Below are 15,037 nucleotides of genomic sequence, written 5' to 3'. Positions count from 1 at the left end.
GGTTTTCCGATAACCTGTCAGATTGCTAGTTTACACTAGTTAGGGGCAGTTTCGTAATTTTCTTAGTTTCGGCATTTTAGACTTGTTTTCAGTAGTTTCTGTATTTTAGAAGTTGCATAATCATCATACAGCATTAGTAGAAGTAATTTGGTTAATTTTAGAATTAATTTAGTATGTTATTTAATTTTTGTTTGATAAATAGCATTTGTTTATTATTTTCGTAGAATTAGACATAGTTTTAATTGTTGTTTGCATCATTAAAATAGAAAACTAACTTTGTATTTTTCTGCATTTTTTAGGTTGAAAAGCATATTTAGTTTCCAGGGTTAGTATACAAGTGAAAAGATTCTCTAAGTGGCGAAAAGACAGAATTACCCTTGGCATGGAGCAGAAGACTAAATGCTTGTTTATTGTTCTTTTAGTGCTTAATTGTAGTTGTATTCACTTTATAATTGTAGATTGTCATTTAATATTAATAAATTAAATTTTCTAGAATTATAGTGATTAATTCCTGTTCCCTGAGGATCGACCCGTACTTACCACTTTATGGAAAGTCGGTTTTTATATTTTTGGTTAACGATTTTCCAAAGTTTTATTGAAAATAACTGTTTTAAAAAGAGCATTCCAAAATATCAACCAAATTTTGGCGCCGTTGCCGGGGAACGGCGAATTAATTACTTTATTTCTTAGAGTTTAATTTATTATTATTTTGTTTTAGTTAGTTAATTAGTTGTTTTCTTTTTAGTTAGTAGGATTAGTAAGTGAATATAGGATTAACATAGTTAGTAAATATAGGATTCACATATTGTTCTTTTTAGGATTCACTTAATTATCATTCTGCAAGGAGCGATTAGACAGGTGGGTTTTAGAAAAACATAGTTTGTGATTTCCTGTATTTATTTGTTTTAGCATTTTAGAATAGTTTACTTTGTTATTTAATTATTTAGTATAGAATTCTGACATAGCTATATAGCATATTTGTTTGTTTTTAGTTACTGTTATTTGCTTATTTACATTTTAGTATCTGTGCTAGTTTAATTTTTTTTAGTTAGGTCGTTTGCTTACATCTGGTCTTAGTACCAGTGTATGCAGGGTCGACGAGGTCTAGGAACCCCATTACACCCATTTGTTGACAACCCAGAGAGAATTTTACATTCTCATCGAAGTTCGGCAACAATGGCTGACATGGATCCTCCACCTCCACCCCCAGTTCTTTCACGCCCTCTGCGGGAATACTTCATTCCCACAGACTATGTTCAGGCATCCTGCATTCGGAGACCCGATGTAGGAGCGCCACATTATGAGATTAAGGCCAGCATTATTCAAATGCTTCCATCCTTTTATGGCCTTAGTCATGAGGATCCCTACCGACACTTAGATGAATTCCTCGAAATCTGTTCTACTGTTAAGATACAGAATTTCGATGATGATGCGTTGAGGTTGACTCTATTCTCTTTTTCATTGAAGGACAAAGCCAAGTATTGGCTAAAGTCCTTAGATTCTGTAGAAATAGAGTCCTGGGATCAGTTGCAACAGGAGTTTCTTCGGAAATACTTTCCCATTGGTCGCACGAACCAATATCGTAGAGCCATCACTAGCTTTTCAGAGCTAGATGGTGAGCGCTTTCATGAGACCTGGGAGAGAATGAAGGATCTCCTCAGGAAATGCCCCCATCATCAGGTGTCAAAATGGCAACTGGTGCAGAGTTTCTATGATGGATTGTCTGACAAGAATCGTCAGATGATCGACTCTTCATGCGGTGGGACATTCATGCTGAAGAGCGAGGACGAAGCATGGAGGCTATTTGATACATTGGCCGAGAATTCACTCCACCATGCTTCGAGCTCTCATTCTGATAGAGCCACACCCAGCATTCAGAAGAAAGCTGGCGTTCTTGAGATTGGTCCATCTACTGCACTACAGTGTAAAGTAGACATGATTGCTCAGAAGCTGGACCAGCTTCTCTCAAGACCATCCACTACACAGCAGGTGTGTACTCTTTGTGCCAGTCCGGCACACGAGATCACTGAGTGCCCTTCAGTAGCTCAGTACCCTGAATTTGTTCAAGAACAAGTTCAGGCAGCTCAGGGTTACGTCAGACCGCCAAATAACCCATTTTCATCGACATATAATCCGGGTTGGCGTAACCATCCCAATTTTTCATGGAAGAATCCACAGTCTTCTATACAGATGCCTTCTTCCTCTCAGCCAGTTCGGCAGCCATCTTTTACTCAGCCATTTCAAAGACCGAACTATGCTCAGTCTTCTTCTTCTTCAGTTCCTTCCCCGATTCAGCAGGAGTCTGCCCCGCAGACATCTTTTGAGGAGAGACTTCTCCAGGCATTCCAAGAGGTGAAAACCTCTAATCAGAACGCCTTCGAGAAGTGTAGCCAGATTTTGAGCTCACATACGCAGTCCATTGCGAAGTTAGAGTCGCAAATGGGACAGTTAGCTGAGGCTATTAGTAGGAGACCCGAGGGCACATTGCCGAGTCAGGCTGTCATGAACCCGAAGGGTAAGGACCAGATGACTGGAGGCCTATTTCATACTGAGACACAGCAGCAGGCTAAATCAGTTATGGCCTTGAGGAGTGGACGTGAGTATCACGTTGAGAGTAGAGAGAAGATAGAGGAGCCAGAGACCATGGTTTCACCTACGTCAGCTCAATCATCATCCCCATCCCCATCATCACCTTCATCATCTTTATCCTCAGAGAAGAAGAAGGATAGGAGTGAGCCTTCTCGCAAAGAGGAGGAGCCAGCAGAGTATATCCCCCCACCACCCTATCCCAAAGCATTAGAGTCTCCTGGTTATAGAGGGAAGCAAGGTGCGAAGATCCAGGACATGCTTGATATCTTCAAGCATGTACAAATCAACCTACCTTTGCTCGATGCTATTCAGCAGGTGCCGGCTTATGCCAAATTTCTGAAGGAGCTATGTACGCAAAAGAGGAAATCCAGAGAGCGAGTTCCTAACAGGGTCCATCTGACTGAGCAGGTGAGTTCAGTACTTCAGCATCAGACACCACCCAAGCTCAAGGACCCTGGAGCACCTATCATTGCTTGTACTATAGGGAACATCCGGATAGAACGCGCATTGCTCGATCTTGGAGCAAGCGTGAACATTCTGCCCGGATATTTCTTTGATTCTTTCGGGTTAGGGGAGATGAGATCGACTCCGATTACACTTCAACTGGCAGATCGTTCCGTCAAGGTACCGAGAGGTGTCTTGGAGGACGTGCTAGTTAAAGTGGATGACTTTTATTTTCCAGTCGATTTCATTATCCTTGATATGGAAGGAGTAGACAGCCAGCACCAGACTCCGATTATTTTAGGCAGACCATTCTTGGCGACTGCCAATGCGTGCATCAATTGTAGAACTGGAGCCATGGATCTCTCATTTGGCAATAGGAAGGTAAAACTGAATATTTTCAATGCCGCGATGGGACCAGCAGGAGACATGGACTGCTTTCATGTAGACATTGCACAGGAGTTAGTGGAGGAGCAGCCCGAGTTGTACATTACTGAGGATTCTTTAGATTTGTACCATATAGAGAAGAATAGCGGTTTAGATAGTGTAGATGTGTCTAGAGTGTCGTCGGAGAGACCACCTTGGGGAGCAGTCAGGGAACCCCTTCCACCACTTGCGGAGACCCCCGCCAAATCGTCGATCGAGTCGCCTCCGAAACTTGAGTTGAAACCCTTACCGGATTCACTCAAGTATGCATATCTCGGAGATGATGAGACTCTGCCTGTGATCATCTCGTCCTTGCTCACTGAAGAGCAGGAACAGAGATTGCTGACTATTCTTCGGGAGCACAAGGCAGCGATTGGATGGGGAGTTGCTGATCTAAAGGGGATTGATCCTTCATTCTGCATGCATAGGATCCATTGTAATGAGGAAATCAAGCCATTTAGAGATATGCAGAGAAGGCTAAATCCCAACATGAAGGAAGTGGTGAAGAAAGAAGTGGTGAAGTGGTTGGATGCCGGAATCATTTATCCTATTTCTGATAGTCAGTGGGTCAGTCCGATTCAAGTTGTGCCGAAGAAGTCAGGACTCACTGTGGTTGAGAATGAGAAGGGTGAGAGAATTCCGATGAGGACCACTACAGGATGGCGAGTCTGCATCGATTATAGGAAGTTGAATGTGGCAACTAGGAAAGATCATTTCCCATTGCCATTTATTGATCAGATCTTAGAGCGACTTGCAGGACAGAGCTACTACTGCTTTCTAGACGGATATTCAGGTTACAATCAGGTAGCTGTCCATCCTGACGACCAAGAGAAGACCACGTTTACATGTCCTTATGGCACCTTCGCATTTAGACGTATGCCTTTTGGGCTCTGTAATGCCCCGGCTACTTTTCAGAGGTGCATGCTTGCTATCTTCTCGGACATGATTGATGATGTGATGGAAGTTTTTATGGACGACTTTTCAGTGTATGGCTCTTCTTTTGAAGATTGCCTCCATAAACTTGCTCGAGTACTGAGTAGGTGTGTGGAGACCAATCTCGTCCTGAGTTGGGAAAAGAGCCATTTTATGGTCCAGGAGGGGATTGTGTTAGGACACATTGTGTCCAAGCATGGTATTGAGGTTGACAGAGCAAAGGTGGAATCCATTTCTCGCTTGACTCCACCCACCTCTGTGAGGCAGATTCGATCATTTTTAGGGCATGCGGGATTTTACAGGCGGTTCATAAAAGATTTCAGCAAAATCTCTCGACCGCTTTGCACGTTATTGGAGAAAGACCAGCCCTTTGTTTTCGGTGAGGATTGTATGAAGGCCTTTGAGATTCTCAAAGAGGCCTTGATTACTGCACCTATTTTGAGACCTCCAGATTGGACTCTCCCATTTGAGATTATGTGCGATGCTTCTGATTATGCTATGGGGGCCATTCTAGGACAACGCATTGATAGGAAGCCCTATGTGATCTACTATGCGAGTAGAACTCTGTCTGATGCACAGATGAATTATACTACGACAGAGAAGGAACTACTTTCGGTAGTTTTCGCATTGGATAAATTTAGGTCCTATTTACTCGGTTCGAAGGTGGTTGTCTATTCTGATCATTCTGCATTGAAATATTTGTTGAATAAGAAAGACACCAAACCGAGATTGATTCGTTGGGTCCTACTACTACAGGAGTTTGATCTCGAGATTCGAGATAAGAAAGGAAGCGAGAATGTAGTAGCAGACCATCTTTCCAGACTGATCGTGGAGACCACGCAGGATCAGAGACCGATCAGTGATTCTTTCCCCGACGAGCAGATCATGTCAGTCAGTACATCGCAGTTACCCTGGTTTGCAGATATTGTGAACTATCTGGTTTCGAGGCAGATACCTGAGCATTGGAACAAGAATGAGCGTGAGAGGTTCCTATCCCAGGTGAGGCACTATTATTGGGATGAACCGGAGTTGTTCAAATACTGTGCAGATCAGATCATTAGGAGATGCGTTCCGGAGGAGGAATACCAATCCATTTTGAATTTTTCCCATTCGTTAGCCTGTGGAGGGCATTTTAGTAGTAGGAAGACGGCTGCAAAGGTTTTGCAGTCAGGATTTTATTGGCCCACACTCCACAGGGACGCTCATGAGTTCTGTAGGCGATGCCTGCGATGTCAGCAGATTGGAAACATGTCCAAGAGGGACATGATGCCCTTGCTACCGATTTTGATAGTCGAAATTTTTTATGTTTGGGGCATTGATTTCATGGGACCATTTCCGCCCTCATTCGGAAATTTATATATTCTGGTGGCGGTTGATTATGTGTCCAAGTGGGTCGAGGCTGTGGCCACCAAGACCAATGATCACAGAGTAGTGCTTAAGTTCATTAAGCACAACATTTTCAGTCGTTTTGGAGTGCCACGTGCGATGATTAGCGATGGTGGCAAGCATTTTAGGAATGTTCAGATAGCTTCTCTGCTGAGAAGATATTCTGTCAATCATAGATTCACCACTCCATATCATCCGCAGACTAGTGGACAGGTTGAAGTGTCCAATAGGGAGATTAAGCGAATTTTAGAAAAGACAGTTCGTCCGGACCGCAAGGATTGGTCCCAGCGCTTAGATGATGCACTTTGGGCATATAGAACTGCATTCAAGACTCCCATTGGCATGTCTCCGTATCGCCTTGTATTCGGGAAAGCATGCCATCTTCCTGTCGAGCTAGAGCATAGAGCGTACTGGGCTATAAAGAGATTGAATTTTGACCTCACCCAGGCTGGCAAAGAGAGAGCACTGCAGCTCTCAGAATTAGAGGAACTCAGGAATGATGCATATGAGAATGCCAAATTATACAAGGCTCGCACAAAAGCATTTCATGATAAGCATATTGTCAGAAAAGTGTTTGAGCCAGATCAGAAAGTGTGGCTATACAATTCTCGTTTACATTTATTCCCAGGGAAGTTAAGATCGAGATGGACAGGTCCATACATTGTAAAAGAAGTATTTCCCCATGGAGCAGTGACATTATTCGATCCTATGACCCAAGGTACATTCAAAGTAAATGGGCAAAGACTGAAGCCATTCATTTCAGATGCCTTACAGGATGGTGAGTGTGAGATAGTGCATCTCACGAAGGCATGAAGATTCGACCAGAGGGATGTATGATATGTACATTATTTATTTTTCATTTCAGAGTTTTTTTTTATTTAGTATTTCATTTCACATGTGCTAATTTGTGTTTTGATGTATGCAGGATGAACTTAACAATTAGTGTATCAATTACCAGGTACAGAGAAGAGTTTTCAAAGAATTCAAGAATCAGAGGAAAATCAACTTCAAAAGCTCAGAGCAAATCAGGTTGTATCTATCCTTTCTCCCATATTTTTGTTAGTGTCTTTTAGTGTGCATTTGCATTACATTTTTATTCATTTTGTATGCCACTAGAGACAGTGTCATTCAAGCATGGGGGGGTGGTTTAGATGCATGCACACAAAAATACACAAAAAAAAAAAAATTTTGTATGACTGGTAATCAAAGTAGGCATTTAAGAACAAAGTGTAGCATATATGATTGTTTTTGGCATAATCTAACAGTTTAAAAATTTTTAAGCCCCATAAATTTTTTTTTCTGAACTGAATCAAATAGAGTAGTTGTTTATGAGATAATTCAAAGAAAAGATAGTATTTGATTGTTAGAAAATGTTGAATCACTTTTGTATAAGTATGCACAGTATGTTTTGAGGAAGAAATAAGCAATTGAAAGATGTGTTTGAAAAATGAGTTTAAAAGAATAGAGCTACGTTTAGTTGTTGATGTATTCGTGAATCCTAGTAGTGGAACTCAGACACGAGATGAAGTGTTTGAGTGTCTTAACGAAAAGGATAACGAAGGAGATCATCTTCTTGTCTAAGTCTATATTTGTGGCCTTTGCAGTTCGAGTAAGTAGAATCTGAAGGGTGTTTTACACCTGGTGCCCCAAAGCCAACTGACTTGGGAGCCACCGGTTCGAAAGCTTGTTACATGGACTGCATAGAAAGCCTAAGAGATAGAGACATTGCACATGACAAGAGGAAGACTATACGTAAACTATTAGAATAGAAGGTCTAGTGACTCGAGCAATTAAATCCGAGGGATACTCTGTATCTAGTGCCCTAAGGTCGGCCGACTTGGGAGTCACTGACCCAAAGCTCGCTACACGGGTCACGAAAACTGACTATTCGAAATAGTGCTCATATGAGAAGAATGCGCAAGAGATCAAAAGTTGAAAATGAAAGAAAAAGAATGTGCTGAATGAGAAAATTTTCATTGCTTAAGTATATGTGCATTACTGTGCAGAAAATATACAAGTGAGAATAAATGAGTAAAACATGAGAATACTTGATTTTCGGAGAAAAATCATGAACTAGCTACAATATTAGAAAAGTGAAGGAAAAGAATTTTTACTGGGGAGGCATGAGATTTTTAAACTTGTTTTGAGAATGTCAATTACATGAAATATTTGTTACAACTGCATTCTTAAGAGCCTAATATTTTTGAAAGATCATCCTTGCATTTTATTGATGTTTGTGGGTAGCATCGCTGCAAACCCTCACGAGACCTTACTCGTCCACAAGTGTAAGCTAGGGGTTTAAAGGGCTTGTTGCATACGCTAAATGCAACCGTGATTCCTACGAAAGTGAGGTAGTATTATGCATTCATGCTTAGCATTTCTTGTCTTCAGTGCATATCATGATTAGGGTTTGTTAAGGGACTAACAAACATTCAAGCATGGGGGTATTTGATGATGCATGAAATGCACATCATGTAAACAAGTTTTTCATGCGTTTTGTATCAAGTTTAAGGTTTTAAACCCATGTTTAGATGTGTTTTGATAGTAAGGTGCTATGGTTCGAATTTCAGAAAAATCGGAGTTAAAATGAGAGAGTTATGGCTATTTCAGTGTTTGGGCACGGATTTCGAGGTGGATCGGATCCATATCCGACCCAATTAGGTCAATTGGACCTTGGATCAACTCTTAGAAAGCCCAAAACCCAACCCACACACCTATCCATACTCATTTCAAAAAGTTTTTCTAAAAACCCCCCAGAAAGTGGCGCCTAGCAATATTTTATTTTTTAACACTCTTTCTGAAAAATGTCAAAACTATAAATAGTTTTTTTTCAAGAACCCTAGGCGTCTTTGGCTGTGTTTGGACGCCCCCTACAGTGACTCTACAGCAGCAGCTCCTTCCTCTCCATCTTCCCCAAGTGTTGGCCATTGAAGATCGACCTATGCTTGATTTTCAAGCATATTTTCAAGCTTTCTTTGGTTTCTTTTCATTTCTTTCTTATTCCTTGCTGACTTTTCACTATTTTTCTGTACTTTTGCAGGTGTAGCAGAGGTGGAGACCATTAACCTTGGGCGGGAGTGCGCAACACACCACCAAGGTGAGCCGGCCCTACCTCCATCCGGCTTTCTACACCCTCCGATCGCGAATCGGCTCACATTCCATCACCGGTGGATCTCCAACGTGTAGCAGCTGCAATAGGTGCCGTTTTTGGTGAAGTACAGCATCCTTGAACTGTAGAAGACGTCTACCTCCAGCCACGGTCCGCTCTTCTTCATCCCCCCGGTCGTCGGATCTTCCAAAAGGTAGGTCTTCTTCTTCCTTCTCTTCTAGATAAAACCGATTTGTGTGTGTGGTTTTTGTTTTGTTATTTTCTGTATGTTTCTTGTTTTTCTTTTTTATTTCAACCTTAGAATAGCATTCGTGCATAGGCCAGCACGTTAGCTTAGGTTTATTTATTTGATTGATTCATTGGAATCGAGTTTTTATTGATTTTTCATCTTTTTTATAAAAAACGGCTAGATCTTCATCTAGCCGATTCTTCAAGTTTGTCATAAGTGTTCTTGATATTGTTTTACAGAAAATCCAATAAAAAAGTGTTCCTTTTGATTTACTTTATTCGGTTTTTGTGTGGGTTGTATTTGGTTTTAATTAAAAAGAAAAAAAAAAATCCAAAATCGGCTAGACTTATTCTAGCCGATTCTTGATTTTTACAAAAATATTTTTCTGTTTTGATATTTTTGTTTTGTCCAGCATGTGTATTGTGTGGTTTTGCTGAAAATCCTATTCCAAAAAGTTTATTTTAATTCATTTTGATTGTGGGTGCTGCTTGTCTTGTTTTGATTGTATTTTTGAAAAAGAAAAAAAAAAAAATTCGGCTAGAGATATTCTAGCCGATCTTTGTATTTTTGTTAAATGTTTGTGTTGATGTTGGTGAATCGTGTAGTTGCTGTGTGTTTTATGTGTTAACAGCAGTATATAGTTGTGTTAGTCATTTCATTGTTTTAGGATTGATTTAATTAGTTGTTTTAATCAATTTTTCGTTTTTGTGTTTTGAGTCTATTGTTGAAAATTATAAAAATCAAGTTTTCTTTTTTTTTCATGTTTTTAATTCCAGCATAGTGCTGTTCTTGTTAGCCTTGGTGTAATTAGGAGTCCTTTGTATTATTCTCTAATTTAGTTTTATTGCTTTTTGTTAATTTATAATTTTAGTTTTTTTTATTTTCGTGTGGTTCTTCTTCTTCCCCAAGGTGGGGCGGCAGCCATTAGAGCTCCCCTGGAGCTCTTGGTCGATTTTTTTTAGCAAGTCTTAATGGTCATTAGTTGAGTTAGGAAGGTGTCTAGGTTCAATGTATTAGGTCTTTCTTTTTTTTTTAGCCGTTTTTAGGGTTGCATTTAGGTAAGTTTTGGAATTAGGTTAGCATTAACTCCTATGAAATCGATTTTCCATTTAAGTTCTTTTGTTCCCTAGGTATAATTAAGTCTATTAGTTTAGAAAGTAGCATCCATTGAAGTTGGCGATTTTTGGAGAAGGGAGGTAATTAAAGTAATTGAAAATTGTAAAGCTTTTGGAAAAAGGATATTCTTCAAAAATCGTGTGAGGCATTTAAGGAAAATTTGAATTTTGAATGTGTATTAAAGAAGGAGTTACTCCTTAACTTTGGAAAGTGTTTTGCAATTAAACCAAAATTCCAATCTAGGTTACACGATTTCCATAGAGCATTAAAAGCATTTTAATTCCATCTTGAAAAGCAAAAATCGTGGATTTCTAGATTGGTCTTTTCAGATTTCCAAAAAGGTATTAAAGGCAATTAAGGAGTGTAACTCCCTCTTTAAATGGGGCGATTTTTGAGAATCCAAAGCATTTCAAAGTTTGAATATTGGTAATTATTACATTCCTTTTTCCAACCTCCTCCATTAAAATCGTGAACTTTGGATTAATTGTAGCTTAATTAGGAGGTTACTACTTTAGTCTAGACCTAACCTAGTCAAACCGAGCCTAGGTCGAGTCAACCCCTAGTCTACACCCCTTTGAGTCTAGTCAAAACCTAGCCTAGCCCAAGTCAAAGCCTAAACCGCACTTAGGTCAAGTCTAAGACCAAAGCCCAACCTTAGTCAAGTTTAGTGGAGTCAACCTTAACCTAAGTTAGGTCAACCTAGTCTACCTAACTTATCTAAGTCAACCCTAAGCTGGGTCCAACTTAGTTGAGCCTAAGTCAATTCGAACCTAGTTGACTAAGGTAACTCAAAACCGAATCCAATTAGTGAGTCCACCTTAGCTCGAACCTATCTCTTTCAACCTAGTCAAACCGAGCCTACCTAATCCCATCCGAGTGCATCCAAACCCAAACTGAACCTACTCAAGTCGAAACCGATCCTAGGTCGAGTCAACCAAGTGAATCCTAACCTTAGCCTTCGTTCTTTAGTTAAGTAAGTCATTTTTTATTATTTCCTTTGATTTCTATATTAATTAGTTTATTTATCTAATTTAGTTTTAGTATAGAAGTGTGTATACGTATAGCGTATTTATTCAGTATGTATGAAATGTGTTTTGTTGTGTTTTGAATGATAGTTAGATATTAGTTAACTTAGTGGTTAGATTGCATTTTATTATTTAGCATAGTTGCATTTCCATTGTGAGTTAACTTAGTTCTAGTCATAAATTGCTTGTAGGTTTTGTGCGTCGTGTATTTAGTATTTTCCTAATTATCATCTGCATATACACTGTTATACAGTGTCATTTAGATTGCATTAGGTGTAGATTGCATTTGATAGTGTTTCCATAGGTTCATAAAGTGAATAGTGCACTCAAATAAAAACCAGATTTTTGCCCTGTCGAAACATAATTATTTTCTGATCAAAAACTCTGTGTTTTCCAAATTTATTTTTTCTATTCACTGTATTGACGTGTTATTTAACTGCAGACCAAATTTCAGCTCATTCGGAGTTGATTTGGTCTGATTTTTAAGCGTTTTGTGAAAACCGCTTTTTCTGGATTTTAAATTACAGGACTGGCGATATCCTGATTTTTCCCAGATTTGAAACGCTTATATCTGGAGTTCCAGAGACTGTTTTTTAATTCTGTAAAAACTGTCATTTTGTTTAATCTGTCAGTTGCAGAACAGAACAAATTTCGGGAAAATCAGACCTCGTTTGCCCTATCAAACAGTGGTTTTCCGATAACCTGTCAGATTGCTAGTTTACACTAGTTAGGGGCAGTTTCGTAATTTTCTTAGTTTCGGCATTTTAGACTTGTTTTCAGTAGTTTCTGTATTTTAGAAGTTGCATAATCATCATACAGCATTAGTAGAAGTAATTTGGTTAATTTTAGAATTAATTTAGTATGTTATTTAATTTTTGTTTGATAAATAGCATTTGTTTATTATTTTCGTAGAATTAGACATAGTTTTAATTGTTGTTTGCATCATTAAAATAGAAAACTAACTTTGTATTTTTCTGCATTTTTTAGGTTGAAAAGCATATTTAGTTTCCAGGGTTAGTATACAAGTGAAAAGATTCTCTAAGTGGCGAAAAGACAGAATTACCCTTGGCATGGAGCAGAAGACTAAATGCTTGTTTATTGTTCTTTTAGTGCTTAATTGTAGTTGTATTCACTTTATAATTGTAGATTGTCATTTAATATTAATAAATTAAATTTTCTAGAATTATAGTGATTAATTCCTGTTCCCTGAGGATCGACCCGTACTCACCACTTTATGGAAAGTCGGTTTTTATATTTTTGGTTGACGATTTTCCAAAGTTTTATTGAAAATAACTGTTTTAAAAAGAGCATTCCAAAATATCAACCAAATTTTGGCGCTGTTGCCGGGGAACGGCGAATTAATTACTTTATTTCTTAGAGTTTAATTTATTATTATTTTGTTTTAGTTAGTTAATTAGTTGTTTTCTTTTTAGTTAGTAGGATTAGTAAGTGAATATAGGATTAACATAGTTAGTAAATATAGGATTCACATATTGTTCTTTTTAGGATTCACTTAATTATCATTCTGCAAGGAGCGATTAGACAGGTGGGTTTTAGAAAAACATAGTTTGTGATTTCCTGTATTTATTTGTTTTAGCATTTTAGAATAGTTTACTTTGTTATTTAATTATTTAGTATAGAATTCTGACATAGCTATATAGCATATTTGTTTGTTTTTAGTTACTGTTATTTGCTTATTTACATTTTAGTATCTGTGCTAGTTTAATTTTTTTTAGTTAGGTCGTTTGCTTACATCTGGTCTTAGTACCAGTGTATGCAGGGTCGACGAGGTCTAGGAACCCCATTACACCCATTTGTTGACAACCCAGAGAGAATTTTACATTCTCATCGAAGTTCGGCAACAATGGCTGACATGGATCCTCCACCTCCACCCCCAGTTCTTTGCGGGAATACTTCATTCCCACAGACTATGTTCAGGCATCCTGCATTCGGAGACCCGATGTAGGAGCGCCACATTATGAGATTAAGGCCAGCATTATTCAAATGCTTCCATCCTTTTATGGCCTTAGTCATGAGGATCCCTACCGACACTTAGATGAATTCCTCGAAATCTGTTCTACTGTTAAGATACAGAATTTCGATGATGATGCGTTGAGGTTGACTCTATTCCCTTTTTCATTGAAGGACAAAGCCAAGTATTGGCTAAAGTCCTTAGATTCTGTAGAAATAGAGTCCTGGGATCAGTTGCAACAGGAGTTTCTTCGGAAATACTTTCCCATTGGTCGCACGAACCAATATCGTAGAGCCATCACTAGCTTTTCAGAGCTAGATGGTGAGCGCTTTCATGAGACCTGGGAGAGAATGAAGGATCTCCTCAGGAAATGCCCCCATCATCAGGTGTCAAAATGGCAACTGGTGCAGAGTTTCTATGATGGATTGCCTGACAAGAATCGTCAGATGATCGACTCTTCATGCGGTGGGACATTCATGCTGAAGAGCGAGGACGAAGCATGGAGGCTATTTGATACATTGGCCGAGAATTCACTCCACCATGCTTCGAGCTCTCATTCTGATAGAGCCACACCCAGCATTCAGAAGAAAGCTGGCGTTCTTGAGATTGGTCCATCTACTGCACTACAGTGTAAAGTAGACATGATTGCTCAGAAGCTGGACCAGCTTCTCTCAGGACCATCCACTACACAGCAGGTGTGTACTCTTTGTGCCAGTCCGGCACACGAGATCACTGAGTGCCCTTCAGTAGCTCAGTACCCTGAATTTGTTCAAGAACAAGTTCAGGCAGCTCAGGGTTACGTCAGACCGCCAAATAACCCATTTTCATCGACATATAATCCGGGTTGGCGTAACCATCCCAATTTTTCATGGAAGAATCCACAGTCTTCTATACAGATGCCTTCTTCCTCTCAGCCAGTTCGGCAGCCATCTTTTACTCAGCCATTTCAAAGACCGAACTATGCTCAGTCTTCTTCTTCTTCAGTTCCTTCCCCGATTCAGCAGGAGTCTGCCCCGCAGACATCTTTTGAGGAGAGACTTCTCCAGGCATTCCAAGAGGTGAAAACCTCTAATCAGAACGCCTTCGAGAAGTGTAGCCAGATTTTGAGCTCACATACGCAGTCCATTGCGAAGTTAGAGTCGCAAATGGGACAGTTAGCTGAGGCTATTAGTAGGAGACCCGAGGGTACATTGCCGAGTCAGGCTGTCATGAACCCGAAGGGTAAGGACCAGATGACTGGAGGCCTATTTCATACTGAGACACAGCAGCAGGCTAAATCAGTTATGGCCTTGAGGAGTGGACGTGAGTATCACGTTGAGAGTAGAGAGAAGATAGAGGAGCCAGAGACCATGGTTTCACCTACGTCAGCTCAATCATCATCCCCATCCCCATCATCACCTTCATCATCTTTATCCTCAGAGAAGAAGAAGGATAGGAGTGAGCCTTCTCGCAAAGAGGAGGAGCCAGCAGAGTATATCCCCCCACCACCCTATCCCAAAGCATTAGAGTCTCCTGGTTATAGAGGGAAGCAAGGTGCGAAGATCCAGGACATGCTTGATATCTTCAAGCATGTACAGATCAACCTACCTTTGCTCGATGCTATTCAGCAGGTGCCGGCTTATGCCAAATTTCTGAAGGAGCTATGTACGCAAAAGAGGAAATCCAGAGAGCGAGTTCCTAACAGGGTCCATCTGACTGAGCAGGTGAGTTCAGTACTTCAGCATCAGACACCACCCAAGCTCAAGGACCCTGGAGCACCTATCATTGCTTGTACTATAGGGAACATCCGGATAGAACGCGCATTGCTCGAT

The 15,037-nt window shown here is 39.9% G+C and overlaps 2 non-coding genes across 2 annotated transcripts; both read right to left on the bottom strand.

Moving 5' to 3' along the window:
• Positions 1-1,579: 1,579 nt before the first annotated feature.
• Positions 1,580-1,682, bottom strand: LOC149820994 (small nucleolar RNA R71). The gene has a single exon (XR_016426927.1). It is a non-coding gene; the product is annotated as a small nucleolar RNA R71 (small nucleolar RNA).
• Positions 1,683-13,511: 11,829 nt separating this feature from the next.
• Positions 13,512-13,614, bottom strand: LOC149820993 (small nucleolar RNA R71). The gene has a single exon (XR_016426926.1). It is a non-coding gene; the product is annotated as a small nucleolar RNA R71 (small nucleolar RNA).
• Positions 13,615-15,037: the final 1,423 nt, after the last annotated feature.

This window comes from Nuphar pumila, chromosome 12 (genome assembly GCF_984573655.1).
Source record: "Nuphar pumila chromosome 12, dmNupPumi1.hap1.1, whole genome shotgun sequence".
NCBI lineage: Eukaryota > Viridiplantae > Streptophyta > Magnoliopsida > Nymphaeales > Nymphaeaceae > Nuphar > Nuphar pumila.
This window is presented reverse-complemented; position numbering and strand designations above follow the sequence as displayed.